At 38.0% G+C, this 26,163-nt stretch overlaps 1 protein-coding gene across 1 annotated transcript in view; it reads left to right on the top strand.

Moving 5' to 3' along the window:
- Positions 1–25,541, top strand: part of LOC309491102 (achaete-scute homolog 1b-like) — a 29,496-nt gene extending 3,955 nt beyond the window's left edge. Inside the window, exons 2-3 of the transcript XR_014202914.1 lie at positions 24,766–24,856; positions 25,272–25,541. The gene's annotated coding sequence lies outside the window, so the exon portion shown is untranslated. The remainder of the gene's footprint in view (positions 1–24,765; positions 24,857–25,271) is intronic.
- The last annotated feature ends 622 nt before the right edge of the window (positions 25,542–26,163 follow it).

Here is a 26,163-nt window from a genome sequence, read left to right as displayed (position 1 = left end):
AACTTAGATTTGTTGGTAACACTATTTTACAGTGTCCTTGTTACATATGTTACATGTACTTACCATAGTAATAACAGTAAATTATTCATAATTACATGCAGCTAACCCTAAACCAAATCCTAATCCACCCTAACCTAAACTATTAAAGACTGCCACACTACTGGAATCAAAAGGTTTTGAGGTAGCAGAAACCGTTAAGAACCTAGGGGTAATTATTGATAGCGACCTAAGCTTCAAAAGCCACATGAAGGCAGTTACAAAATCGGGGTTTTTTTCATTTAAAAAACATTGCAAAGGTTAAAAACTTCATACTAACAGTGGATTTAGAAAAGCTTATTCATGCTTTTATTACCAGCAGGGTTGATTACTGCAATGGTCTCTTCACTGGGCTTCCTAAAAAAACAATAAAACCTCTTCAAATAATTCAAAATGCAGCCGCAAGGCTATTGACCAGAACCAAAAGAAGAGAACATATTACTCCTATTTTTAAATCTCTACACTGGTTACCAGTGATTTATAGAATTGATTTTAAAGTCCTTTTTCTTCTTTTTAAATCATTAAATGGCCAAGGACCTCTCTATATAACAGAAATGTTTGAAACTTATAGCCCTATAAGATCACTTAGATCAGCAGGAAAACTTCAACTGGTACAATCCAGTGCTCGTACTAAGCAAGGAGAGGCAGCTTTCAGCTGTTATGCGGCTCGTCTTTGGAACCTTCTTCCAATGGATATTAAGACCTCTCCTTCTATCTCTATTTTTAAATCTAGACTAAAAACTAAACTTTTCTCTGATGCCTTTTACTAATCGGGGGGTTTTGTATTTGATGTTTTGTATTTGATGTTTTGTATTTGATGTTTTGTATTTGATTTACTGACTGACTGAACTTGTATTTTATTTTAACTTGTTTTAATTATATTTTTATTGTTATGATGATGTAAAGCACATTGGGTTACCGTTCTGTGTATGAAATGGGCTATATCAATAAACCTGAACCTGAACCTGAACCTGAACCTAACCCTATAGTAAGTACATGTAGTTGCTTAATATTACTCAGTACTTAAATATATAATTACACTGTAACAATGACAGCTTAAAATAAAGTGTAACCGATTAGTTTTAGTGGTCTATGGTTCTGCAAGGCAAGATAAAGATCTATTTGAGCAATTAAGGTCCTTCAAAAACTGTCAAATACTAATTCCCCCCCCCCCCCCCCCCCCCCATCTCAAAGGGGGCACTGATGCCCCTTGGCCACCATAGAGTTGTTCTAAGCAGGTGTGAGGCACGTGCCTGTGTTTGGTGGGACACATCTGCTCCACCCCATTGGCTGGCTGATGAACCCTCTCGGCTGGAGTTTTATAAATAAGGGAGTGATTTATGACAGCAATTATTCATCTCTTTATGGATTCTTCTATATCTTTTAGGTCACCAAAAGAAAAATATACTCAGCATAAATCACCTACTGGTGGGCTATTGTTTTATTTTGAAATATAGTTAGTCTTTGCTGACCTTCATGGGGTCCAAAATGACACGTCACTGTGTTTAATACTGGGTCGACTTTAGTTTATAAGAGAATGAACTCTTGAAGTGTGATATTAAATGCAAGTGACTTGTATTCAACTGCACCCCCAGCAATTTTGAAAACGCCCATCAACATGAATTGTCAAAAAAAAATAATTTGATCCAGACCAATAATACAATAAAAAAGAATGCAAAAACAATAATTAAACCTCTTGATAAAACAAAAATATAAAATCTATATTTTTCGACAGATTTAAATCTAAATCTGTTATTTATTCCTACAATCAAAGCTACATTTTCAGCATCATTACTCCAGTCCTCAGTGTCGCATGATCCTTCAGAAATCATTCTAATGATTTGATACTCAAGAAACATTTCTGATTATTATCCATGTTTTTTTTGTTTGTTTTTTAGGTTTCCTTGATGAATGAAAAAAAACAAAAAAAAAACAGGATTTAATTGAAAAATAAATCTTTTGTAATATTATAAATGTCTTTTCGGTCACTTTTGATTTTGAATTAAATGTATCCTTTCTAAATAAGACTATTAATTCCCTTAAAAATTCGTACTTTGAATGGAATTGTATATTTTAAAAAGGTTTTTTTTTTATTTTATTTTTTATTGCTGTATTTATCAGCCTATTAAAGGGCCCATAGCTGAGTGATGCTTCCAGCAACACCTGAAGCACCTGTGGGCGGAGCCTGACCATAAACTACACTAACTGTGGATGAGAATCCAGCCACTGTTGCTTGTAAAGTGATGAAAGTGGACTTTGTCTTGGCATGTAGTGGCTTTCTTCAGAAGGTAATCCCACCTGGGTCTATTTTTATGGCCCGTTGAGCAATATTTGATTTCAAAGCCCCCCAAAAAAAAATCATATACATTTTTTGAATGTTTAAAAAAAAAAAAAAAAAAATGCTGCCTTTAAAAATCAGACAAAGGTATCTCAGTAGACAGGATGTGACACAATCATTGGATTCAGACGTAGGTAAGGTACATTTAAAGGGATAGTTCACTTAAAAATGAAAATTGTATCATCACTTACTCAACATCGTGTTGTTCTAAACCTGTATGGGTTTCTCTGTTCTGTTGAATACAAAAGAAGATATTTTGAAGAATGTCTATAACCAAACAGTTGATGTGTCCATTGACTTCCATAGTATTTTTTTTCCCACTATGGAAGTCAATGGACACATCAACTGTTTGGTTACCGACATTCTTCAAAATATCTTCTTTTGTGTTCAGCAGAACAGAGAAACCCATACAGGTTTAGAACAACACGAGGTTGAGTAAGTGATGACACAATTTTCATTTTTGAGTGAACTATCCCTTTAATATTCAACAATATTATTTTCGAATTACCGTGCTTTCCACCCTCATATCCCCCTGAGACGAGAGATCTGCCTGCATTGACACCATTATATGAGAACTGAACTGAACTGGACGATAGCATCACTGTTTTCTCCAGAGCGGCTATATATATATATATATAAATGATGAACTAAATGAATAACTTTTTTACAACAAAAAAGAAACTTCACTGAACTTACTTAAAGGGATACTTCACCTCTGGAAAGATGAATGTGTATTTAAAATGGGTCATTTATGTAGAAGAAATGTGAAATTATTTTAGAATTTGGAGCATTCTAGACAGATAAGACAGAAAATTTATTTTTGGCTTATGTGGATGAAAGACAACAACTCCCAGAATTCACTTGCTCTACGAGGCCACTCCCAAGCCACGCCTACCGGTAAGAGCGCGCGTGAGTCTCCGTGACGAGTCTGACGAGTCTGCCCGGGATTTCGAGATCGCCCAAAATGTCTGGGATTCGGCTTTTTGCGTTCTACAGTCGCCATTCATTATGTTTACTGTGGCAAGCAGGACAAGACTGAGGGCCGTGGGAGAACGGTGCGAGGCCGGTGGCGTGATCACTGATGAGCGTGTGAGTCTTGTATCTCTCACGGAGGAGCGGGAATTTTCTTAGCAATGTTAAAACAGACCAAATCTCCGCCATTCGCTTGCTGATAGAAAAGACCTATGAATTCCGTAAAGATCGCCATCTTTACATCGGGTTCATAGATCTGAAGGCTGCCTTTGACACCGTTTGCCACACTTCACTGTGGAGTATTCTACATGCCCTTGGAGCACCACCCAAGATTGTTGCCCTGATCAAGCTGCTTTATAGCAACGCTCAGAGCTGTGTCCGCATCAACGGCAGAGACTCAGACTGGTTTCCCATCTCCAGTGGCGTTCGCCAGGGCTGCGTGGCTGCTCCTGACCTCTTCAACTGCATCATTGACCATCTGATGTCCAGGGATTGTGAGCGGGTCCCCGGAGTGTCCTTCGGCAGTTACCACCTGACTGACCTGGAGTATGCTGACGACACCATCCTGCTCAGCACGTCCTACAGCCAGCTGAGAGACGCTCTGGGTATATACAGTGAAGAGGCTGAGAAGCTTGGCCTTCAGGTGAGCTGGACGAAAACCAAGTTCATGTATGTCGGTGACAGACCACATCCACCTTCCCTGCGGCTTGGCAATAACATTGTAGAGCCTGTCAAGAACTTTGTGTATCTGGGATCCATAGTGACAGACAACGGGGACCTAAAACCAGAGATTACCCGCAGAAGAGCCCTGGCTGCGTCAGCCCTGCAGTCCCTCTGGAAACCACTCTGGCGGCACCAGACCATCTCACGCAAGACGAAGCTCCGGATTTACAACTCAGCAGTACTCTCCATCCTGCTTTATGGCTCGGAGACTTGGCCCTTAAATAAGACACTGGCTGCAAGATTAGATGGCTTCGATAGCAGGGCTCTCAGAACCATCGAGAACATCAGGTGGCCCCAGCGGGTTTCCAATCAAGTGCTTAGAGCCCGCACGTGCCAGCCCAGAGCATCCTGCCTGGCTGCGCAACGTCGCACCCGCTGGTTCGGCCATGTCCTCCGGCTCCCTCCTGACCATCCGACGAGAGCCATTCTCCAGTTTGATCCCAGGGCCGCAGGCTGGAGACGACCACGAGGTAGACCCCGGACCCGATGGCTTGACGTCCTTGCGGGCGACCTCCAACAACATGGAGTTGCTGTGGAGGATGCAGAGCAGCTGGCACAAGACCGTCAGCACTGGAAACAACTGGTTCATCTGGTCGGCTCTACGCACAGGATGGGACACCTCCCTACCCATCGCAGGAGCCAAAATAAATAAACGCACATCAACCGATCACTTGTTTAGCGTTCATGTAAACACTACATTCAGATTCACCAATCGGAATGAATTCAGTTAGATTGAAACAAAAGGTGTGCATGTAAATGTGTGGATGTCCGTCCTTCGGATGAGACGTTAAACCGAGGTCCTGACTCTCTGTGGTCATTAAAAATCCCAGGATGTCCTTTGAAAAAGAGTAGGGGTGTAACCCCGGCATCCTGGCCAAATTTGCCCCTTGGCCTCTGTCCATCATGGCCTCCTAATCATCCCCATATACTGATTGGCTTCATCACTGTCTCCTCTCCACCAGTAAGCTGGTGTGTGGTGGGCGTTCTGGCGCAATATGGCTGCCGTCGCATCATCCAAGTGGATGCTGCACATTGGTGGTGGTTGAGGAGATTCCCCCCTTCTATGTAAAGCGCTTTGAGGTCTCAGAAAAAGCGCTATATAAATGTAACGAATTATAATTATAAACAATAAATGGCGACTGCAGAAAGCAAAAGCCGAATCCTGGACATTTTGGACGATCTCGACGGCCGGACATGTCCGGGAAAAAGAGGATGGTAACCCCTACTACTCAGCTTTCTCCTACTACTCAGCTTTCTCCACAGAACAAGAGCCTGCTAGCTTAGCTTCCAAAAAAAGATGACTGACACTATGTGTACATTCTGTGAGTGAGATCCCACCCTCTATGGGCGGGTTGAAAACATGCGGGACAGCCCCTACTACTGGCTGTAGTCTTTAGCCTCTGGTCAAAAAATCCAAAAACGATTTTTGCATCATCGGAGGATTTTTTTCAGACAAAAAATACATAAATCTCTCGTCTCAGGGGGATATGAGGGTGGAAAGCACGGTAATTCGAAAATACTACAGGTTTTCTACTAATACAAAGCTTAATGCTAAATCCTGAAGTATCCCTTTAAGCTTGACTTTGACGCTATTTTCTTCTAGAAACAAACTTTTTTTGCATTATTTTCCTGTTATCACTGTAAAGCTGCTTTGAAACATTCTGTATTGTAAAAAGCACTATATAAATAAAGGTGACTTGACTTGAATTGACAATATAATTCACTTACGAACACAACAGTCATGCTGAACGTGCTGAAGCATAAGTTACACAAAATGGGAAACACTTCAGGAGTTTTGAAGTCGTCATCTGATTTGCTGGATTCTGGGAGAGTATTCTGGAATCAGCATTCACGAGTGTCGTGTTCTTCAACCGTCCACCTGAAAACAAAGCTGTCGGGATGCCAAACCCCCTTATGAAAGGAGAAGCTGTTGTCATGTTTACAACGGTTACAATGAGTGCTTCTCAGGATCAACTAAATGCTGGATTTTCACAGGTTTGTGAAGTTCATGGCATAGACTCTTTAAAAGACATCCAAGAGTTTTACACGCTGGTCTGTTATAGGCCTTATTCAGAGCAGCACCATGACAGGTATGAAAGCAAGGCTGTGAGGAATAGACTTACCGTGTTTTTAGTAGCATCCCCTGTAAAAAGTTTTTTGTCTACTGAGATTTCTTGGAAAGATATTTCATCAGCAGAATAATCCAAAAGCACATTAAATAACCCACAGAAGAGATGTATGTTAACCCTCATTCCCGTTAAAAATCAAAGATGGCGTTGCTGTAAATAAGGTCTAGGGGAGACCGGGGATGAAAGTAACACCTTTTGCTTGAGCAGCGGTAACTCAGTCGTTTGTGCTATATCTCTAAAAATTTTATACATCGTATAAAATCGTTTGTCTGAGCTACAAATATAACTCATGATGTACAACACAATCACAGATTATGTGAGTTATTGTCAAACACAAAGATTTCTGTTGTTACAACTTAACCCACTACTGTGGTGAGTTGTAACACAGTCTTGGGATAGATGTAACAGTGGGGTAGTCATGACCTAATGGATAGCGAGTCCGACTGGTTACCCAAAGGTTGCTGGTTTGATTTCAGTACTGGCGGGAAATAACTGAGTGCGCACTGCTCCGGGTGTGTGTGTCAAGGTTTGCAGTGTGTGTGTGTGTGTTTACTCACTATTGTGTTCCTAATGACTGTGCACTAACTTGGATTGGTTAAATGCAGAGGACAAATTCTGAATATGGGTGGGTTACATACTTAGCTGTCACTTTCACTTAAAATGAGAGGTAATTTGCTGAAATAAGATTCACACAAACTAAATGTATGCAATAATGCTATTGAAGAACAAAGAATAATCAGTTTTGAACAAAGTGAACAATTTAAAGTAACAAAAAACATTGTATTGTACCTGACATCGCTAGCTTCAATCTAAATCGTTATTGCTAACACAACACGCAAGTAATTCGCTAGCCTGTTAGCGTGCCATCCGTGCGCTCTTTATTTATTTTTTATTTATTTTTTTCTCTCACACGCTTTTACGAGTGCATCAAACAACTTAGGTGAGTAGGATCAGTCAACAAACACGGTGAGTCATGTCATCTTCTCCTCTTATTGTCACTTGCACTTCATGTAACATGTATAGCATAGCCTTCTCTGTCAGCACAAGATTTACATGTGATAAAGGGAGATAGTCAGGATGACGGAGAAGATTTCAGAACAAGAGACACGCATCCAAACTTTATTCGAGGTTAATTGTAAGAGTGCAAGGGCTTTAGATACTGCTTTTAGATGCGACTAGCTTAGTGAACTCTGTACATTGTTCGGTTCCGGCTGTAGAGCACGTGTAGTAGGGCAATTGGGTGACAGTGAGACGCTGTAATCGCGGGACAAAACACCACTCTTCCGTTCTGATTACCATAACATATAGATTCTCCCCACTCAGTGAAACACCCACTGTGAATCCTGTTGAATATACCCTAGTTATTGGCGATTCTATTACATGGAACGTGAAAATAGAGACACCAGCCACCATAGTCACATGTTTGCCGGGAGCCAGAGCGCCTGACATCAAAGCAAATTTAAAAGTGCTGGCTAATGCTAATCGTAAATTCTCTAAGATTATTATTCACGTCGGCACTAATGATGTTCGACTCCGCCAGTTGGAGATCACTAAAATTAACATTAAAGAGGCTGTGTGAACTCGCAAGTACGATGTCAGGCACTGTAATTTGCTCTGGACCCCTTCCTGTTGGCAGGAGTGATGAGATACTTAGTAGATTGTCCTCACTCAATGGCTGGTTGTCTAAGTGGTCTCCGCAAAATAATATAGAATTCATAGACAATTGGAAAAGTTTTTGGGGCAGACCTGACCTGTTGAAAAGAGATGGTATTCATCCCTCCTGGGATGGTGCTGCTCTTCTCTCTAGTAATATGGCACATAGTCTTAGAGCTCAAACATGAATTGGGGCTCAGGTCAGAAAGCAGACAGACTGGCTAAACCGACCGTCTGCTATCTGTCTCACGTCACCAAGGTCAGATAAATCACATCACATAGAGACTCTTTCACCTAGATATGATCATATAGAGACTGTGTCTGTTCCCCGAATTAGGACATACAAAAAACTTCCAAACCCATCTAAGGATAAAAATTTAATTGATGTTCAACAAATAAAAAACAGATATAATACAAATGAGCAAATGATACAGCTTGGGTTGCTGAATATTCGATCCCTTACTTCAAAAGCACTTATTGTTAATGATATGTTTACAGACTATAACCTAGATGTGCTGTGTTTGACAGAAACCTGGCTAAAACCAAACAATTACATGACTTTAAATGAGTCCACCCCCCAAGATTACTGTTATAAACATGAACCTCATCTTAAAGGCAAAGGGGGAGGTGTTGCTGTAATTTATAGTAATATTTTCAGAATTACTAAGAAGTCTAGTTTCAAATATAATTCTTTTGAAGTGTTGGTGCTTAATGTAACAATATATAGTGTAAATGATAAATCACGTTTGAGATTTGTGCTGGCTACTGTATACAGGCCACCAGGGCACCATACAGACTTTATCAAAGAATTTGCTGACTTTCTATCAGAGTTAGTACTGGCTGCAGATAAAGTCCTAATTGTTGGTGATTTTAATATACATGTAGATAACGAAAAAGATGCATTGGGATTAGCATTTAAAGACATTCTTAACTCTATTGGAGTTAGACAACACGTGTCAGGACCTACTCATTGTCGTAATCATGCTCTAGATCTAATATTATCACACGGAATCAATGTTGATGCCGTTGAAATTCTGCAGCAGAGGGATGACATCTCAGATCATTATCGAGTCTTGTGTACACTTAATTTAGCCAAAGCTGCAAAGCCGACTCCGTGTTACAAATATGTTAGACCTATCACTTCTGACACTAAAGATTGCTTTATTAATAATCTTCCTGATCAGTTTCATCATCTCAGCATCCCAGATAGCTTAGAAGAACTCGATACTGCGACAGAAACTTTTAACTCTCTCTTTTCCAGCACTTTAGACACAGTTGCTTAAAGGTGAACTAAGTAACTTTTTTTACCTTAACTGAACAGCTTCGGAGTCATTGGAATGGTTATATTACTTATTTTGGGTTGAATGGTGGTCGTTTCGCACCCCCCTGGTGCCCGTGAGCGGAAAATACGCACTTGCAACTTTGAGCCGGCGGGCCGCCGGCCGCTGCGTCAGGAAGTCTTGCGTGATATCAGGTCTCGCGATGTAAACAATTGCTTTACGGCCAAAAGAAATCTGCTAAAATGCTGTCATTATTGCGCTCCCTCACGCTGTCCGAACCCGAATGAAGAAGACGTTTTAAAGAATGTCCCATCTGCTTTAATGTCGTTGATCTATAGCCTCTGGTGTCTGAGAATCACCAACGAGTTTTTACAACAGTGTTGTCAAATATCTATTCCGAAGCTGTGGGGGGAGCTCTAGAGAGAAACCTGCGAGCAAAAAGCGAGAATACAGCGAAGAAATCCCGAAGCTACTGAGTTCTGCTTTAAAGAAGATTAAAGAAAATAGTCCAACGCCGTGGTACAACGAGCACACTCAGGCCCTTAAGAGAGCAGCTAGAAAAATGGAGCGCAACTGAAAGAAAACAAAACTCGAGGTATTTCACATTTCATGGAAAGAGAGCTCGATTGCATACAGGGAGGCTTTAAAAGCTGCTAGATCTGCTTATTTTACAACTCTATTAGAAGAAAATAAACAATACCCTAGGTATTTATTTGAAATAGTGGCTAAACTAACGAAAAATAAAGCTTCAAGCCCAGACGTTTCCAAGCAGCACAGCAGTAATGACTTTATGAACTTCTTCACTTATAAGATTGATAATATCAGGGAGAAAATTATAACTATGCAACCGTCTACTACAGTATTGCATCAGGGAGTGCATTGTAGTCTCCCTAAGGAAAAATTCGATTCATTCATTACTATAGGAGGGGAAGAATTTTCTAAACTTGTTAAATCATCTAAATCGACAAGTATGTTAGACCCTACTTTACTAAGCTACTGAAAGAGATGCTTCCAGAGGTCATTGATTCTCTTCTTAATATCATTAATTCATCTTTGTCATGATTAAACTGCTTGTTAAAAAAACACAACTTGATCCTACAGAATTAGTCAATTCCAGGCCGATCTCGAATCTACCTTTTCTGTCAAAGATACTAGAAAAGGCAGTATCTTCACAACTATGTTCCTTTTTAGAAAGAAATGATCTGCGAGGATTTTCAATCAGGATTAAGACCGTACCATAGTACTGAGACTGCTCTCATTAGAGTCACAAATTATTTGCTCTTATCATCCGATCGTGGTTGTATCTCTCTATTAGCGTTACTCGATCTTAGTGCTGCATTTGACACTATCGACCACAACATTCTTTTAAATAGACTCGAAAATTATGTTGGCATGGCATTAGTGGAATTGCATTAGCATGGTTTAAATCATACTTATCTGACCGTTATCAGCTTGTAGCAGTAAATGAAGAGATGTCTCATCGATTACAAGTTCAGTATGGTGTACCACAAGGCTCAGAACTAGGACCGTTGCTGTTCACTCTGTCCGTGCTACCCTTGGGATATATCATTAGGAAGCATGGCATTAGTTTTCACTGATGATACTCAGCTCTATATTTCTTCACACCCTGATGAAACTTATCAGTTCACAAAATTAATGGAAATGTATAGCTGATATAAAAAACTGGATGACTAGCAACTTCCTACTACTTAATTCAGAAAAAACTGAGATTCTAATTATTGGACAAAAAACATCCTCACGTAATAATCTAGAATACTGTCTAACACTTGATGGCTGCTCTGTCAAGTCTTCGTCATCGGTTAGGAACCTGGGTGTGCTCTTTGATACCAATCTTTCATTTGAAAGTCACATGTCTACCATCTGTAAAACCAAATTTTTTCATCTTAAAAAATATCTAAAATACGTAATATGCTCTCAATGAAAAATGCAGAACAATTAGTTAATGTGTTCATGACATCAAGGCTAGATTATTGTATTGTTATTATGGGTGGTTACGCTGCACGCTTAATAAACAAACTACAGCTGGTCCAAAACGCAGCAGCTAGAGTTCTTACCAGAACCAGGAAGTATGACCATATTAGCCCGGTTCTGTCAACACTGCATTGGTTCCCTATTAAACATCGTATACATTTTAAAATATTGCTGATCACTTACAAAGTAAGTACTAAATGGTTTAGCTCCGCAGTACTTGAGCAAGCTCTTAACGCATTATAGTCCTTCACGTCTATTGCGATCTCAAAATTCCGGCCAGTTGACAATACCTAGAATATCAAAATCGATTGCTGGCGGTAGATCCTTTTCAAATTTAGCACCAAAACTTTGGAACAATCTTCCTAACATTGGTCAACACTCTGTCAGTTCAAATTTAGACTAAAAACACATCTCTTTGACCTAGCATACACATAACAGATTATAGACTTCTATAATTCATTGTTAGGCTGTATAGATTAGGTCAGCCGGAACCGGGAACACTCCCCATAAATCCTGATGTACTTGTTACATCATAAGAAAGATGGTGTCTACGCTAATATTAGTCTCTCTGTTTATCCGAGGTTTACCGCAGTCCGTCGTATCCAGGCCGTATCCAGATCTGATGAAGGACCTGCGCCTGGACACGATGACAATGCAGTCCTGAAGTGTCAACCAGTCCCTCCCCTGTTTACTGAAGTCAGCCGAATCCCGGCCGTATCCAGATCAGATGGTGGGCTTGCACCTGGACCCATCCATGACGCATCCCTGAGGTGCCAGCCTCATCAGCCCTGTGAAGGCCTCATAGACACGACAGCCATCGGCACTGATCCTCTATAAACTCGTCTCCATACCGGCGTGATGACTCCGACTTCCAACCAGATGGAACTGGATAATATTCTGAATGTTCTGATCCAATCTGACTTCTGACCTGTAATGCTGCCTGGATCATAATCATACACTGTTCGCTCTTTGGCCAGAGGAGAACTGGCCCCGACTGAGCCTGGGTTCTCCCAAGGGTTTTTTCTCCATTCTGTCACTGATGGAGTTTTGGTTCCTTGCCACTGTTGCCTTGGCTTTTGGCTTGCTTAGTTGGGAACATTTCATATTTAACAATATTATTAATCTGCCTTACGGTGGACGATGACGCAATTTTCTTCTAGAAACAAACTTTGTTGTATTATTTTCATGTTATCACTGTGAAGCTGCTTTGATACAATCTGTATTGTAAAAAGTGCTATAAAGGTGACTTGACTTGACTTGACTATTGTATTTTTTTAAATACTTTAAATTTAGCTTGTGTTTGTGTGAGTGATCATGTGTGTGTACTCAATTCCTGTCACATAACAGTTCAGTCACTAGCTATCCACCTATTTTATGTACATTTTGGAATATCACATAAAAAACGCTGGATGGAAATGCCGAGATGCACATAAATTCTAAAAATGTCCACAAAAAATCGTATGTGCTCAATTGAGGTGGATAATGTTTTTATTCGATAAACTTGCACATAAATTATGATGGAAACATATTTACCATTTAAATCCCTCAATGCACAACTCATGTAATGAAAGAAAAAAAAACTCACATTTTGTCTTAACAGGGGATGTGATTTATAACTGAATCATCATAAAGGGTTGGTAATAACATTTTTAATGAACTGTTACAACTATTCCTTGTTTCAACACCCCTAACAGCCATATCTTAGCTAACTGTTTTAGCATGTGGGTTTGAAGTTAGCATGAATACAAAGCATCAAATTAAACTAGAGAAACAGCAACTTTAGAGCAACTTTAGAACAACTTTTGCAAGTCAAATATCTGTATCTAATACAATGATTGCTAGGCAAAAAACAATCAAATAAAAAGGTTTACTTTTCTTCCTGAAAATCCGTTTTTTTGTCATAAAATGTACAATGTTGATCACAGTAACATTGCACTTCTCTTGCCAAGCTCAAAAAGGTGATGTGAGTATATGATATTGATGAAATCACCACAGCTCTTTTCTGATGCGTCAAACTAACAGTGTTACAACACTGTCCCCTATTGTAGAGACGATTACTGCGTCCCAATTCAGAGGCTGCATCCAAGACCAATTGCGTCACCGCGGCGTGAAGAAGGCCTTCCCAGTTTGAAGGCTCCTTCAAATTTGTCCTCCAAATGCGTCCTTGGTTTCCTGTGAAATGAAGGATACAGCAGATGGATCCTTCGCAGCCTTATCGACCCCCGAATTCATTGCGCACCTATGATGACAGGATTTTTTTTAGAGAAATTGCCAAATTACACTTTTAAACATGAGTATTGGATTTCAACTTACTCAAATATCTAATGAGACAAATGTACAAACAAAAATAAAAAATAAAATTTTTATAATGTTGACATTACTAAGATGCAATTGTATATAGTTTATATTATTTACGTTTTCAGATTTATCCACTCTGGGACCCGGTTAAAAAAATAGCGGTTTAAACGCGTCTCTGTGTGTACAGGCTCTAATTCTGCTGTAGTTTAAAAAAAATTTTTTATGTTATACATTGTGTCTCTTTTTATTATGTTTATTTAATGTTTAAAAAGTCACACAAATCAGTATTATAAACTTTATTTAGATGTGCCCTGAATTTTAGTAACCGTGCTGAAAATAACCTAATAGAAAACAAATTTAAAATTATAAAAAATTTCTAAAGGTATCTTTTTAAAATAAATGAATACAATTAAAATGACTACATTTGTAAGCTTGACTGTATTGTTTTACCAATGAATTTTTAAGTGTTACATTTTCACCTTTACATTTAACAGTGTTTTTGTTTAGTATTTCTACTGCAAATTCCAAAAAAATTCTGTCTTCCCTTATCTTGCATGTTAACATCAGGGGCTCACAAGAGCATCCAGCCTTTCCATCTACGGATAAAATTCTTCTGCTTTCTCTAAAAACCTCAGGATGTCTATAAATCCTAACAAAAAAATAAATCACAAGACGCATGTCTTTAAGGAGGAGGGAGATAAAACTTGCTTTTCACTCAAAAGTTAGAAAGAAGAAAGTTTGAAAATGCAGAGCCTTACACTTTGACAGCACTAAGCTGTCTAAACTTCAGACGACCTAACCGTGTCTCACAGAGTTGAGGACAGGGGGTTTGAAGTCATTTGCATGAACCATTGTACCACACAAGTTTGGCTTCTCTTTTTTTTTTTCTGATGAGAGCCTTTTGGCCATTTACTTCCACCCTGGCTGGCTGTTTGGAGCTGTGAATGGCCTTCACTCCAGGCCCACACAAAGAAGCCTTTGTGCCACGGCTGCACCATATTCATCATGTAATGCCTGTTAGACAAATCTGATTGGACGCTCCTGTCACTTTGATGTGTGTTCAGGGGGCGAGCGGTTTGGTAGTGGTGAATTTCACTCTCTTGCTAGCTCTCTCTTGACCTTTAGGCCTAATATAGATGGGAGGTTCGGGTGCTGTGCCGGGGATGGAGACCCTCATTATGTGTGAAAGCAATTTCATAACAATTTCTTAAGTCGCACAAAAAACGGGTTGAGATGATTGACGTTACTTTACTCTGGCCTGAACAAAACCCAGATTTGAGCAGAATAACAGATGAATGTGCAGAGTGTGGACTCAATTCAAACAATTTTAATCCCCCCCCCCCCCCCCCCCACGCACTTTATTCACCCCTCGAACCCTCTTTTCCCCCCTCTTTGTGGCTCTTTCACTCTTTTCAGCTTTCTCTCCTTTTTTATGCCCAGCATTCCTGATTTTCAGGGTAATTCCACACAGACAGAGCTGCTAATTAAGTTCATTAAAGCAGGGGGCTGCTAGACTTCTGATAGTGAGCTTATATCTGTCTAATGACTGTTGGAGCTGGAACTGGACCCATGTTGGGTTTGTTGTTCACTGAATAGGCTAAAAGATGAACCAGGGAGTCTGGTTGGTCTGGCTGTTTTTGCACTAGGTGCTGCTTTCGAGTGGAATCTTTATGCTACTGCATCCAAACTGAGTTTTTAGATGTCCTTCACATAAAAACTATAATATTTAGCTGTATACTTTAGCCCCCCTAAATTTCCACCCAGCCCATGCACTAAAAATTCGCAGTTAACTTTGTAATATAAAACTAATTTGTGCTGCCTCAGTCCCCTTTAAAACTCATATAAAACCGGCGGCAGGCTTTGGCTCATCATTCCTGTATTTTAGTCTGCGTTATTCGTTCTTCAATCCCCAGCAGCGCCAGCGTCAAAAGCAGAGGACAACGTGTGTGCATTTATTGATAGATTGTTATGATATCTGTGTAGTTCTTTGTCATAAATTCAGTTTACACAATATGGTGTGGGAACAATTCAAGACGCTTTCCCGTTTTTATCTAAATGTCATGAGACTTTGTGACTTTTCCTACTCTTGCTATACTTCATACTTCAGTGCAATAAAATTGCTAAAATTTGTTATAATGTTCATTTGATAATAAATCCAAAAGCAAAACACAAGAAAATAACTGTGAAAGGGAGTGGAAATGGCAAATGAACTAATGAGTGGTCCTCTGCTGTCATCTACTGGTTATAGTAGTAATTTCATGTCATTTTCATGTTAAAAGTGTTTGTTTTCCACCAGTTGACAGAAATCCTCCACTAAAGCATGGCACATTTTCCATGTTATCCTAGTATACAAACAATATATATATATATATTTTTTTTTAAATCATTCCCTCATTGGGTGCTGAGTCCCTCTAATATTGAAATCCTAGAATTGCCCTAGTGGTATTTATTATAGTAGTACTACTATAGTTTTCCAGACATGGTAATATGATGGTACTATAGATGGCAGCATACTTGGCCCATTAAAAAAGCTTAGAAAGTGTCTGGATCAATTAATCCATGCAAACGTGTATTAAAAATGCACTTTTTTTTTACTTGACCCAATGACTTAAATACACTTCTCTTGTTTTTAATTTCTGAAATAAAACATAAGGTCAACAATGGCAGGGTGGTACAACTATCCTGATTTCATAATTAAGAAAAATTATGTAATAATTAAATTATTATAGAACTCATTTGGCGTGGTTTTTTTTTTTTTTTTTACGATTTCTTATAAAATATCATTGTTTTTCTTGAAATGTCAGATAATTTGAAATGACTCTACAAAACAAATTTATGTTTATTATGTTTGAGATGTGTACACTGACATGTATTCAAACTTTAAGGAAAATATGGTATTACATTTTACTTCATGGTTACACTACATTTAAATTCAAGTCATTAAATTGAAACTTTCATTGAAAATGGTGTAAAAGTTTTCACTGGCTGTCAAAGTCACCCAAAACCAACATGAACACAAAGAGTACATTTCTGGAAACTTAGTGCATGTGTTTAACATTTTCCTTTTCTTTATCGTGAACACTTGATTATTTTATGGAAGCCCATTTCTGCCACAAAATAAAAATATTATGACATAAAAAGATACTAAGAGACACTAAGTTATAATTACAGGATAAAAAGTCAAAATTATGAGATATAAAGACAATTAGGACAAAAACTAACTGATTTAGTTGGCTTGGCACAGTTTCCAAAACATAGACAGTTTTCAAAACAGACATTTCTCAAAACGTTTTACACATTTAACCTGTTTAAAATTTTCTCAATGTTTTCAGCAGAATTCTACACATAAAAGCCCTAATTTTTCACAGTCTTAATTGTTCTCATTCATAAAGCACAAACACATAATATAATTAACTCAAGCATCAAAATGTGAACTTAAGTAAAACACATTTATCCATGAATAAACATTACAGTAAGTAGCAAAACTGATACCAAATTTAGAATCTCAGGATATAGAAAGGAGCAAAGGTGATTATGTGCTTTAGAAAATGCATCCTAACATCTATGTTTTTTAAAAAGTTTTTCACAATTGCTAAGACACGAAACCCCATTCTATGAAACAAATTTTCCAAAGGCCTAAACACGTTTGTCGAATAAATCACTTTTTCTGCAAAACCTTAAACAAGTTCTGTTCAAATCTCGTGCAATATTTTTGCAAAGCCCTAAACACATTCTCACTCACTAAAACACATTTATTTCATTTTATTTCATTACTTTTCATTTAGTTTTTTTTTACTGTAATTTTTACTTTTGCAGTTGGGTCACTGTACTTTCACAGTAGGCAAGTGCTGAATATACATTCAATACTATTTTCAGTACAATACTATACTTGCAGCGCATATGTATACAATTTATTAACCTTACTTCTGTAAGTTGTCATTACTATACTTTTTTACGTAATTACAAAATTTGTTTACTTTGTTACAATATACCTTTTTTCTATAACTGCATCTGCTTCTGTCTTCTCCATTTTTTGATGTAGTGTCTAACAAATGATCTGTAGTGTTCATAATATTGACTCAGTGTGTGTATGATCTTACAGTTTTTCTCAATTGCTAAAACACAATTTCTGAAACCTTGCTCCTTTTTCTGAAAACATTAAACACAAAACCTCATCTTCAAGCACTATTTACAAAACTTCTGACTCCTCTTGCAAAATGAAACTTTCGCCTCAAAACAGTTTTACCTGTGTTCAAAATCAAACACTGCTCTCAAATCATAAACAAAGTGATCAAAATGATATACACTATCAAGCAGTATAAACAATACACCAAAAAATAGAAAACACATTGTTCAAAACATATAGTTCTCAAAATATATCTATGGACTGCTATTCTGTTTGTAGACTTACCCGTGACACTTTACTGTACCATCAAAAAGTTAATTTGTGACATACTGTATGACTGCACTTGATAAAAGGAAATAAAAACAAAAGTAAAAAAAAAAAAAAAAAAAAAAAATTTCATATTTTTCCGTCATTGTCTTTTGATGAACGAAAACATGTTCTATCATAGTAGCTCAAAATTTATCAGAAATTACTACTCTGCTTTGCTCTTTGCAAAATGTCTTTGTTCTTCCTCCTCCTTGTACCCCTATTTTTACAGTACTGTACCCTGCATCTCACAAACTTGTCCTTTGTCTCTGTGATACTGTAAGTCTTATTCTTTGTTGATATGAACCTGCAACCAGTCAAAATCTATTGAGCAGTCAGTACTGTTAACAAATGGAAAACACAATGTTCGGGGCCATATTGGGGGTATACTGTTCATTGTACAGTATACAGCCTACAATGCACTGTACTACAGTATACAATACTAAAAGGGACAAAAATCAAAGGAGTAAACATGTGATCAGTGTGCTTCTTCTTGTCTTTGGGCATCATTTGAAACAGGTTAAATCAGTTTTGAGTGGTTGTGTTCAATCAATGACATGTGTTCTCTATTTGTATTTGATTGTTGCCTCTTGTGTTTACCAGTGTGGATGACATGTGCATTACAGTGCAGAATGTGTTTTGAGAATGAGAATGTGTTTAGAGTTTTGCTGAAAAGTCTAAGTGAGATCTGCAAATTGTGTTTTACCATGTGAAATGGTTTAAGGTATTGACAACAGACTGCACAATTAGCTAAACGAGTTCAGGCAACTGAGAACTTTGTTCAACCAATGGGTTTTAGTGTTTTAGCATTTGAGAAAAACAGTAAAGCATTGTTTCATTTTGAGCACAGATAAAATGGTTTTGAGGCTTGATTTTGCCAGAAGATTCAGATGTTCTCTGAATGTGGCTTGAAAATTTGGTTTTGTGTTTAAGGTTTTGAGAAAGTCAGTGATGGTTTCAAGAAATGTGTTTTAGCAATTCAGAAAAACTGTAATATGGCAAAATATCTACATTTTTATCATAATTCATACATTTAAATTCATATTTATGACTATTTATGTCCTTATCATTATTCATCATTTACCATTTATGATTTTTTTTTTGCGAGATATCTCATTCAAGATATCTATTTGATAAGAACTCTTATGTGCCAGAAATGGGCTTCCTTGAAGGTTTAGTTCACCAAATCTTTTTTAATTCTGTCATTAATTACTCGCCCAATGAGGTTCATTCTCATGTTACTCAGCACATTTGAGCTTCCGCAAGAACCAGTGAGGTTCATTCTCATGTTACACAGCACGTTTAAGCTTCTGCAAGAACCAATGAGGTTCATTCTCATATGTTATGCAACCCTTTTGAGATTCATCAAGAACCAGTGAGGTTCATTCTCATATGTTACACAGTACGTTTGAGCTTCTGCAAGAACCAGTGAGGTTTGTTCTCGTATTACACAGCACGTTTGAGCTTCTGCAGGAACCAATGAGGTTCATTCGCTTGTGTTACACAGCACGTTTGAGCTTTTACAAGATCTATTGAGGTTCAATCTCGTGTTGAGCAGCACGTTTGAGCTTCTGCAAGAACCAATGAGGTTAATTTGCTTGTGTTACACAGCACGTTTGATCTTCTGCAAGAACCAATGAGGTTCATTCTTGTGTGTTACACAGAGGGTTTGATCTTCTGGAAGAACCAATGAGGCAAGGCAAGGCAAGGCAAGTTTATTTATATAGCACATTTCATACACTATGGCAATTCAAAGTGCTTTACATAGAAGAAATTAAAATAATGAAAAGAAATAAGAATAATTAAAACAGTTTAGAAAAATAAAATAAAATACAGTACTTTTAAAAAATAAAAAAAGAATATTATTATAGATCTTTCCTTCAAAGGATTCCCTTAAGACTTAAATCTTTCAACCTTCTTTTAACCTTCAATCTTCTTACGACTTCCATCTATCAACTTTCCTTTAACTTTCTTTTCTCCCTCATTTACTCACACGTTCTTTTCACTTTCTTTAGCACTGTGTTCACATTCTTTCTCAGACGAAAACTTTAATATCGTCATTTAAATACTGTTCTACTTTCAAACCCACATTAATACACGTCACTTTCACATTATCACCTTCTGAGTGGGCATTTACAGTTACGGGCTAAATGCCCTGCTGACATAGGAGAAATTAAAATAATTAAAAGAAATAAGAATAATTAAAACAGTTTAGAAAAATAGAGTAAAATACAGTACAGTACAAACAGTCGGACGAACAGCGGCACAGTGCTCATTCAGTAAATGCACAGCTAAACAGAAGTGTTTTGAGTCTGGATTTGAATGTGACCACTGTAGGAGCACATCTGATCTCTTCTGGAAGCTGGTTCCAGCTGTGGCTGGCATAATAGCTAAAAGCAGACTCACCATGTTTAGAGTGAACCCTTGGTATTTCTAGCTGATATGATCCTAATGATCTGAGTGATCTGTTGGGTTTATATTCAGTGAGCATATCTGCAATGTATTGAGGTCCTAGGCCATTGAATGATTTATATACCAGTAATAATACTTTAAAATCAATCCTAAATCTAACTGGGAGCCAGTGTAAAGACCTGAGGACTGGTGTGATATGTTCATATTTTCTGGTTCTGCTCAGAATCCTGGCAGCAGCGTTCTGTATGAGCTGCAACTGTCTTATGGTCTTTTTGGGAAGGCCAGTGAGGAGACCATTACAATAATCCACCCTGCTGGTGATGAAAGCATGCACAAGTTTCTCTAAGTCTTGTCTGGAAACAAAGCATCTAATTCTTGCAATATTTTTCAGATGATAGTATGCTGATTTAGTTATTGCTTTGACATGACTACTGAAACTAAGGTCTGACTCTAGTGTCACACCAAGATTCCTGACTTGATGTTTAGTTGTTTGACCCCTAGAGTGAAGGTATGCGTTCACTTTGAGAACTTCATCTTTGTTTCCAAACGCAATAACTTCAGTTTTGTCTTTGTTTAATTGAAGAAAGTTTTGACACATCCAACTGTTGACTTCGTCAATGCATCGGCACATGGAGTCAATGGGGCTGTAATCGTTAGGCGATAGGGCTAAGTACAGCTGTGTGTCGTCTGCATAGCTGTGGTAAGCAATTTGGTTATTTCTCATTATTTGGCTCATTGGGAGCATATACAGGTTGAACAGGAGTGGCGCAAGAATTGAGCCTTGAGGGACTCCGCATGTCCACTCAGACTTATGGTCTCCTATACTAACATAATGAGGTTCATTCACGTGTGTTACTCAGCCCGTTTGAGCTTTTGCAAGAACCAATGAGGTTCATTCTTGTGTTACGCAGCACATTTGAGCTCCTGCAAGAACCAGTGAGGTTCATTCTCATGTGTTACGCAACACGTTTGAGCTTCAGCAAGAACCAATGAGGTCCATTCTCGTTTGTTATTCAGCACGTTTGAGCTTTTGCAATAACCAATGAGGTTAATTCTCGTCTTACACATAACTTTTGAGCTTCTGCAATAACCAATGAGGTTCATTCTCGTGTAACGCAGTACATTTGAGCATCTATGAGAAAGAATAAGGTTTATTCTCGTGTTATGCAGGACGTTTCAGCTTCTGCAAGAACCAATGAGGTTCATTCTCATGTCTTCCGCAGCCCGTTTGAGTTTTGTAAGAACCAATGAGGTTAATTCTCGTGTTGCACTGTACGTTTGAGGTTCTGCAAGAAACAATGAGGTTAATTCTAGTGTTACGCAGCATCTTTGAGCTTCAGCAAAGACCAATGAGGTTAATTTTCATGTTACCCAGTACGTTTGAGCTTCTGCAAGAACCAGTGAGGTTCATTCTCATGTTAAGCAGTCCATTTGAGCTTCTGCAAGAACCAATAAGGTTCATTCTCGTGTGTTCTGTAGCACGTTTCAGCTTCCACAAAAAACAATGATGTTCATTCTCGTGTTACGCAGCATGTTTGAGCTCCGCAAAAGAGCCAATGTGGTTTATTCTGATGTGTTACGCAGCATGTTTGAGCTTCTGCAAGAAACAATGTGGTTCATTCTCGTGTTAAGCAGCACGTTTAAGCTTCCGTACGAACCAATGATGTTCATCCGCATATGTAACTTAGCCCATCTGAGCTTCTGCATAACCACTTTTTTTTTTTGCTACATATGCTGTGTAAATGTCAAAGTATTCCACATCTTGTTTCACTGGAAGTCATCTTGTTGTTCCTATCCCTGCTGAAGAGCCACATAATAAATGTCTAAATAAATTTCCTCACATGTCCGAGCATGCCCAAAATAATTCACAAGTGAACCTGCTTATTAACATGGCTAAATATTAGCATGGCTAAAACACTATTCAGTATAGTTACATCCAACATTACATCAATTTGATGCACACTAATAAAGTAGTGTGCATCCCTGCATAGCTACTTAAATAAATATATATTCTCTATTGTAATTATACAGAAACACAAACAAACTACATTCAATGTGTATCGTTTATCTGTATTATATAAAAACAAACTGTTGAGATGTGAGGTCACACAGTCAGTTAAATTCTTAAAATACTATTCCTTCTTACTGATAATGCCCCACATTGCTCTTTTCCTTTTTCCATTCTTGGCTTTTTGAATAATGTCCCAGCAAATAGGATTAGTGAGCACCATTTTCTGGGACTCTTTTCATTTCATTAGTTTGTGACCTCTCCAGTTAATTATCTTGATCTGGCCAAAGACTGGGCATACTTTAACCGCCCTGAGTGACACACTGCCCAGAAACACACACACGCACAAACAAATACACACAATAGTTAATGCACCCAGGGTGAATGAATGAAAAGGCCAGAGAAGGCAGAGAATGAGAGAGAGAGATTGAGTGTGGCATTGATCGCTATAAGAACCAGGTTGAATTGATGTGGAATCTTTTTTGGAAGGAAGTGAAATGCCTTAATAAGCCTTTTGTTGAAATATGCAATTGTTGCAGATTGATGGAGTGCTCTTATTGACAAGGCAAAATGGCTTTAAGCTGATTTCAGTGGAAAGAAAGAGAAAGGAATTAATGGTTCCTCTTTTGAAAAGGTAGAAAATAGCATTAAGTCACATGTTACCTGAATTCAGGAAGCCCCTTTTGTTCACTTTTACATTTTTTCTGGTTAAACTGAATATTTACAAAGATAGCCTGTTATAAGGTCTCCTTTAAATTAGGTTTAATTTTAGAGTTAGCTATAGTTTAAGCCCAGTTTTGGCTTTAGCTATAACTTTTGTTTTAGCTTTAGTCTTTAATATTCATTTTACCTTTTTGTTTTAACTCTAGTTTACAGTAAGCTTAGTTTTGTCTTTAGTTTTAGATTTAACTTTATTTGAGCTTTAATCTGCCTTTTAGCGTTTATTTTAGCTTTAGTTTGAGTGTTTGCTTTAGTTTAAGCTTAGTTCTGACTTCAGTTTTAGATATAAATTTAGTTTAGCTTTACTTTAAGCTTTATCCTCAGTTTTGGTTGTTTTAGCTTTTTTTATTTTAGGCTTTATTTTTAAAAAGATTTTTAGCTTTAGTGTTTAAATTGTAGCTTCCCATCCACAGACAAACACAGCAACAAAAACAAAACATTAAATGTTCCCAGATATGTTGAGAAACAATCTTTATTTACTGTACATATAGGCGAATGTATAACTTCTAAAACTAAATTACTATTACTAACACCTGATGCTTTTATATTTTACTTTTGACTGATGTACGACTTAATAGGTGTTGTAATTTGTCAGTCAAGACTGAACGTTGGTCCAGAGCACCTCACCTGATGGGCCTCTCTCTGTCTCTCTCTCTTCTGCACCTGTCTCTCCAACACTTAGCAATACAAATCCCCTTTTATTTGTTCACTCTGTTGATGTTTGCAGAGACGGCTTCAATTTGCTGTCTGCTTCATATGCAATATTGAAAACAAATGCAATCAAATCCAGCCAGTTTGCATAGTCCATCTCTATTGTTTGACCAATAAACAAAGAGGAATGAAAATCCTTTAAAATGTTTTGGGAGAAAATACTAAAAAGGCCTGTATTTTTCAACTTTTTTTTTCTTTTCTGAAAGCCAGAATAGTCTAGTCTGTCTGGCTATGCATGTAAAGAGAGTCCTCCTTTTTGTTCCAACTGTGGCTGTGAGCCAAGGTCTTCAAACATACCCACTCACCACCCTCCACAAACCAACAGCACCAACCTCCACCCCTCACCCCGTCCAACCCAGACCACCTCGCTGGAAAAGTGCTTCAACACAGGAGACGGTGATCATTTAAAAAGCAGGTGTTTGGAGTTTTAAAGAAAACTCGAAATGGACATCCTTTCACCCGTGAGTTAAAGTAGCCAGTCGGCCAATCAGCACCATTTAACAATGGCACAGGATCTCTCTCTCAGACGGACAGGCAGAATAATGCTGGCCATTCTGATTGATTGGTGCCTTATTTAGATTTGAAGTGTGGATAAGCCTTCTTTTAGACTACGGTCAGGCCTCATAATTGTTAATCTGTGAAAAGTATTCATTAAATATGACCGCAAGAGATGACAAAGACAGAAGTACACCTATTAGTACTCCTAAGCATTGAAGAAATGTAGACTCAGCAATTTTCACATTCAAACGTTGCAAATAAAGTAATAACATTTTCCTTACACTTTGAATAGACCAAAGCGTTTTTTTTTTTTTTGTATTTCATTCATGACATTACATTTGTGGAGAGTCACACCACACCTGAAATAGCTAACCTTGCCGGATATTTAAGAGACTTATTGACCTTGGTTTAGATTATATTTTTAACGGAATATAGTCTCAGACACAGAGAAATGCTGATAACAATGAGGTTTATTTACAGCAGAATGGTGAATATGGGTGAGTATGCAGATCAAATGATGACAGAATAACTTGGTAATGATGATTTTCCTTGGTGCACTGCAGGAGATCATGGATGGTTGGATAAATGCACACACCTCGTTGCGTTTGGCGAGTATATGGTGATGGTCTTCGCGGGTATCTGACAGCAGAACAGGTAAGTAGTCCAACATGGTCTGAACAAGAATGGACCATGATGTGAGACAAGGTGTGTGCTTGATGACAGACCAGATGGGTTGCAGGTGTGGGTGATTTGTGAGGAGTGTAGGTGGGAGTCAAGGATTATGGAAAATATATATAGTGACTAAGCAGCAGACCGATGAAATTGTGACATTATAATAAAAGATTATGCCAAATAACTTAATTTTTGGTTTAAGAACTTTTTGTGGACAATTGTATCACCCTGACATTTTACTTGAAAAGAAAAATAATAATTTTAATTCTAAAAATGCTGATCCTAAAATAGTGTGTTCAAGTCATATGTATGAATTTAATGCATTTAATAAATTAGAGAATATTAAGTAAAAAACATGACCATCATTTTCCACTTATTCAATTCATTATTTCTATAGCAATTCATTGTTACGGAAGCAGACTCAAGAGATTGATATGGAAGTTAATAGAGTTTATTGACAAAGAGTGGGAAAAGAATGCAGGTAAGATATATGAACAATGATAATTTGCAGAGCGGTGTGCAGGCATTGAGTGGATGGTTCTTACAGGTATGAAGACTGATGGTCGATGAGACGGATGACAGGAACAAGGAACACCGAAGAGAGACGAGATACTGGAGACAAGACACTGGAGTGGAGAGTGGTCATTGGAGAAGCAGATTTGGCAATCATAAGGTAAGTAGTCCTCTTCATGTGAACAAGACCAGACAATGAACAGTGGTGAGGAGTGTGTGTTTATAGTGGTAGTGATGATGGTGATGATGATGATGAGGTGCAGGTGTGTGTGTGATTAGAACTCAGGTGAGGGAGTGCACTGTGATTGGCTGGTGTGAGAGCCTGGCTGATCTGTAACAATAATAGAAATATGAATTTCTTTACAGAGTAATTCATTATAGAAACAAAATCTTTTCAGCAATTAGCTGTGTTGTGGTCAAGTTAAGCTTAACAGTATTGTCAGTCTCAGAACAAATATCCCTTATTAATCTTTATATAAGATAACATTGTGCTTGTTCCTTTATGGATTTTTAAAGCTCGATTCAGATTGTATAACTTGGCATTTGTCTCCCTTGTGTAACCATTAGCCAGGTTGTCTGCCACCAGCCTGAATCTGTGTGTTTAGTGTAGCACTTAACCATGAGTAAAAAAATCCCACTTGAGTACATTTATCTGAGTTTGGAGATGGTTTGATTAGATATTGGTGAGCTTTCGTATGTCAACACACACATATGCCAAGCCTTTTACAGCACAGTCAGAGCCCAACTCCAGGGGTTTATGGGTAATAAAAGGTATA

This window comes from Leuciscus leuciscus (assembly GCF_965113295.1).
Source record: "Leuciscus leuciscus genome assembly, chromosome: 25".
NCBI classification, from domain to species: Eukaryota; Metazoa; Chordata; class Actinopteri; order Cypriniformes; family Leuciscidae; genus Leuciscus; species Leuciscus leuciscus.
The sequence above is the reverse complement of the archived record's forward strand: the minus strand, read 5'-3'. Positions and strand labels throughout refer to the sequence as shown.